The following is a 6,000-nucleotide window of genomic DNA, read 5'->3' as shown; positions in this document are numbered from 1 at the left end:
TAAAATTATTACATCATCATCATCGGAGTTTTGCAAAAGTGACCATCATTGTTCGAAGTGCAGCGGAATAAAACTAACGGTAAATAAACAGAGAGATGGGGAAGCCTGGCCCATCACTCCTCATGCTCCTCCTCAGCCGAGGTAGGGTCCCACTCGACAGTCCACCCCGGTGGCAAGATGGACGGCCAAGTCACTCCAGCAACCATGTCCTCCAGAGAACCTGTAAAATTGTGCCACAAGCAAGGCTGAGTATACTAATACTCATCTAGACTTACCCGGTGTGAGGAGTCTACTCCTCTACCTCTAGACATGCAGCTGTTTGGCTGTGGAGTTTGGTTGCCAAAAGCACTAGCTGAGTTTCTAATCAAGTTTTTAACTTTGTCAAATTAAGTGTGACTCTCTTAAGGCTAAACATGTACTATCTACTCATACATAGTAGCAAACATTTTTAGCAATCAACATCTTGTATCATCTCAGCACAAGTTCACTTATTACTCAATGTAGCAGCATGGATCAAGCAGTCTCATTAGCTGCGAGAAGCAGACGATTCGAATCGAGTTTTTAAACCTTGCAAGGTAAACCTAAACACACGACATGCAGGGGCACTCCGTCCCCACACACATCAACTGTCCCCATCGATTCCCCGTCAGCAGATCAGGGCTCACCGCCTTGGCGTACAATGTCTCACTGACCCCGACTGGCCGTCATGCAGTGACCGCACTTGTACCCACCATAACCGGAATGGGAGACCACATCTCAGGTCGCGTGAGGGGCAAAGTCTACTGCCAGGTTCAATCAGGTACTAGGCTTACCGATTTACCATATTTCTCGGTATGTGTTTAGTACGTTCAAACGCTTGACTCACGGTACCACACCTTAATCCTTATTCCATTTTCCATCTCATAGGCAACCAATCCCCATGGATTGTTGTCTACCACTAGTATCATAATAGTATGAAAGTGGGTACAACCAAAACCTGATCTCGCGCGAGTGCTAGAAAAATCACTCGTCTTCTACCGAGATCCTAATTAAATAAAGCAACTACTCGACCTATCATACTAGTATTAATCTCAAAAGGATTCCTGATGATCATGCAACTAGGGTTTCAAACAATTCCTACACCTAAGTGCACAATCAATCCTACAATCATTAGGTGAAGTAAAGTAGCATAAATAATAGGTTATGCATAGAACCGGGGCTTGCCTTCCAAAGCAGTGGCAGGCAGGTCCTCTGGTGCAGGCTCTGGTACTGGATCTGGGGCTACCTCCTGAGCAGCTCCTTGCTCCGGCACGAGGACGTACTCTCCGTCAGCAAGGTTACAGTCTATCGAAATGCAATGAACATGTATGTCATGATTATGCAGGATTTAATAACATTATGCTAAGAGAAACTAAGTCAAGAAGTAACTTAGGGTTCCTTAGCCATGCGGGGTTTCCAGTGGGTTATACTTATTACTTTTTAGGCTTAGGTTTTTCTTGAGGATAACACAGTGGATTTGTATTGTCTTTATACATTTCAGTGGACAACTTACAAGGGTTTTAGGATGACCATAATTACCATTATTCAGTTTCCTTTCTTTACTTTCTACTTATGGTTTCTAGTGTAGGTTTGAACTATGACAGTGGTTTAATATTTTCCAAAAATTCTGTAAAAATTACAGTGGGTTGCCATTTGCTATTCTAGCCTGCTTTAAGAATTTGAGGCTCAACATATAAAGGCTATGCTTAAGACAAAAAGAATAAAAGTTAGGTAAATGGGCCACTTTGTACTACAACTCTTAATTAGAGGTGGGGTCTGTCCTAAGGGTTATTTTTGTTGGCATCTAACAGTAATAATAGGCTTCTGTGCCAAAAACCACAGAAGGCTAAGGGGTGGTTATTTAGTTATGATTTTCTAAAGTTTAATGTCAAAAAGGCACTTTCTACTACATTGTTATTTGAAAAATGTCAAACAGCAGATTTCATATTTTTCCTAAGTTCTTAATAACAAAACATTATCTATCCCAAGGGTGGGGGTGTTTTCACCTTGGGGTTATTTTTGTAGGGTTTTTCTAAGTTTTCCTTGTTTTATTTAAATAAAAGGTATCCTACTTATTTTATACTAAAACAGGGTATGATATATTTTTCCAGTGAACTACATTGAATAAGTATCTTAACAAAAATAGGGGTGCCCTCTGGTTCATTATTTAAGTCACCTTTTCTATTTTTCTTAACCTTAAGCATATTATGGAATAAGGGGTAAAAACTAACTTAATGGAGTGGACAGAGAGGTTTAACATTTTTAAACAGGTCAGTAGGTAGATATAAACTTCTCCAAATTTTGCTAACCCTAGTCAAACAATATTTCTATTTTTCCTACTAATATTAAGTTTTTAGCAGTTTTCTTATTTAATTCAAAACTTCAGAAAAGAATACAGGAACTATGGGTTTTATTATTTTTATCTGATAGTTCATATTTCCCAGAGCCTAGCAAAATTGGTTTGATAATTTTTGGATGTTTATTCTTCAAGTTATGCATTTATTAAATTATCTGCCATATTAAAAGAAAAATAAATTTGAAAAAGGAAAAGAAAATAGGTTTGCGCTGAGGCCCCTGGGTTTTATCTCCCTCTTCTCTCACAAAACAGTCCTCGGTCTACTATTGGCATGGGTCACTGACATTGCACAAAACCCCCTGGACCTAACCGAAATCTAACCCGCGCTCCCTGGCTGACTTAAACAGTACCCGCGGCATAGATTACGGCGGCGAGGCTTACCGGCGGCAGTAGAGCTCCGGCGGGGTGGTTGGTGACGTCCGGGAGGTCACGACGGTCACGACGGTGTGCGGGTCGGCGTCGGAGGTGGCCGGAGCTACCCTGGCCACGAGCACAGGCGGCGGGGGTCGTCGGCGGTTCCTGGTCCGGCCAAATCACGACGGTATAGTTCAATTAAGGTGCACGAGGAGCTCCACGGGGTGATGTAGAGGCCATGCGCGCAACGAATTGGGAAATGGTGCAGAGGCTTACCCGGTCCACGTGCGCCGGCGGGGAAAGAACTCCGGCGAGCACGGTTACGCTATTCCGGTGACGCGGGTCCTCGGTTCAAGCTTGAGTAAGCTTCACGGCCTCACCAGGAAGCTACCTGAAGGCTTGGATCGAACGGAGGAGGACGGGAAAGGGGCTGGCCACGGTGGTTGCTCTCGGGTGGCACTGGCGGGTCGCGGGGAGGTCACCGGAGCTAAGGGCTGGCTCGGGCAAGTCAGGCGAGGTACGGAGGAGGCAACGGGGAAGACAGCCGAGCACTGGGGCGGGTTTTATAGCCGTGGCGTGGGTGTGGTCACGGGCGGCCGCGGGCGCGCGGGGGTTCGCGCACGGGCGTGCTCTGAGCGCGCCCCCGAATGTCAGCCCGCGTCGAACACGTGGAAGCTCGCTTCTGCCATGGTTCGACGGCGGATTTGAGCACCATAGCGTGCGTATCTTGGCAAAGTCACTGTGTACGGTCGCTTCCCTGCTCCATATCCTACCTTTTTGCTGTGAGTTCCAAGTCAAGATATGGTCGGGGTAGGGAGATAGAGGGGTGAGAAGTTGGCTGTGTCAGCTAGGTCCAAGCCGAGACAAAAATGGTGTCAAGTCGTGTCTAACGCCCTAGGGTAGGTGTCACCTCTTTCCAGGGCATTCTAGGGGTAATTTGGCGCCACTTTGTCAATTGGGTCGAAGTGTTTTGAATTTTGGATTAAGGTGAACATGTGGGATCTTTGCTCAAGGGTTAGTTTTTAGACTTAGGCAAATTCTGAATTTTCCCTTGTGCTCAACCTTAGGTGAACTTTTTGGGGCTTTTCTGAAAACTTTTTGGGGGTACTTCCTTACTATTATTTGTAGGTTATGAAGCATATTACAACTTTTGTATTTGGCCCAAGCCATGATCATAAGGTTTACATGACCTTTTGATCCTAGCTTCAATTAGGGTTCTTATTGCCCAAGAGGGGTTTGCTTTAGGGTTTTAGGAAATTCCCCACTTAGATGTGCATGGCAAGCTAGGGCATGATATCCAAGATGGTTGCACTTGCTTAGGACCTTGAATTCCAAGTTTGATGTACTTTGCCCAAATCAATCCTCATGTGATAATAGGTTAAAAGGGGTAGCCCTGGGTGGACACCCTAAGTAACACTTGGGGTGTTACACTCGCCCCACTCGGTACAATTACAACGGCTCGCACAAGAGTCAAGGGGTTGTGTGGTTTTTCTAAACTCACTCAACTAACTAGGGTTCACCTAGAGCAAGCGCTAAAGCGGTCTAACTAACCTAAGCACTTCGCAAAGCACCTACGCTAATCACCTAGTGATTCTATTAAGCACTTGGGTGTATGAGCACTTGAAAATGTCTACAATATGCCTTGGTATGTTTCTTGGGCTCCCACACCTTGAAATGGCCGGTTGGCGGGTATTTATAGCCTCCCCCCACAATTATAGCCGTTGGACAGAAGCAGCAACTTTCTGTCGACGGGCGCACCGGATATGTACTGTTCACTGTCTGGTGCCCTGCCATGCCAGCCAACCGTTGGGTCTGTAGCTGTCGACTGTTGGCTCCAACCGTTACCTAGACTGTCTGGTGCACACCAGACAGTCCGATGCTACACCCCGAGGGCGCCTGGTTGCGGGCCCTCTGCGCAGACTGTCTGGTGTCCCACCGGATAGTCTGGTGCACATCGGACAGCGTACTGTTCACTGTCCGGTGCGCCACCAGGGTGCTAACTAACTGGCCACTTCATGGATTACTTTGATGTTTCCTTGGGCTTCTTTTGTTCTTGAGTCTTGGACTTCTAAGCTCATTTTATGTCTTCTTTTGTGGTGTTGCTTCCTCAGTGCCTTAGTCCAATCCTCTTCGCATCATGTGAACTATAAATACAAACACTAGCAAATGCATTAGTACACCGGTTATGTTGATCATCAAACACCAAAACCTTTTGAGCCAAATGGCCCAGGGTCTATTTTCCTTACAATCTCCCACTTTTGGTGATTGATGACAACACAACCAAAGCAAGCAAATATAACCAACATTTGAATGAAAATATGCAATCTACTTGCTAGGATGCATGAGTGTCCCCACAAAGTGATATTATGGACTTAAGCCTCCCCTTACTCCATAATTCACTTACTTCCTATTTTAGACTAAAGAACCAAAGCCACTTGTAAGATCAAGAAATTTTTAATTTGGTGGTGTTTGGTGTTTGATATATTTTCTATTGCTTTGGTCCCTAAAACTTCTCCCCCTTTGGCATCAACCACCGAAAAGGAAGACATTAAAAGCATGTAGGAAGCAAATAAGGCTTGCCCTCTTAAGAGATTTATCAATTGAAGCACTAAAAGATTACTCCCCCTAAACGAGTGTTCTCCTTTTGAAAGAATATTCTCCCTCTTTGTCACATACGAAGAAATACTCCCCCTGTCAGAGATCTTTACTTATGAAGAAGCGTGTGAGAAATAGAGGAACAAGACATGATTTGATTAGACTAACTCCCCCTATGCATAGGTAACATATATATTTTGACAACATATGCATTTAGCAACATGTGAAGTATAAGGTATGAAATATAGTCTAATCAATAACTGGAGAAGACATGTAAAAGGTACCAAATGTAGTCATGTGAGACATGAAACTACTTGTAGATTTGCAGTGGAAGCTTATTGTCTTTCTCCGGGGACTCTGGGTCCAAAGTATTCATTAACCCACTTCACAATAGACTTGATCCAATACGATGCATCCCATGATATACATCCCAATTTTGCCAAGTCTCCAAATTCCCCGACTTCCTTCGGACTCCTCACTTCCCTCTTGGGATCCAAACATTCTTGGTGCTTTTCATGGTTGAGATAATCTCTTGTGGTACCCATACGCGTTTGCCCCCCTTTCCTTTGTTGGCTTGCTTGTTGGCCTTGATTGCTATCACCTTTCCATTCTTTTTCTTCTTGATTAAGTACGGTGTAGTAGACTTTTTATCCACCTTGTTGATGTAGGTGTTGGAG

This window comes from Zea mays, chromosome 6 (genome assembly GCF_902167145.1).
Source record: "Zea mays cultivar B73 chromosome 6, Zm-B73-REFERENCE-NAM-5.0, whole genome shotgun sequence".
NCBI classification, from domain to species: Eukaryota; Viridiplantae; Streptophyta; class Magnoliopsida; order Poales; family Poaceae; genus Zea; species Zea mays.
Note: the sequence above shows the minus strand (reverse complement) of the source record.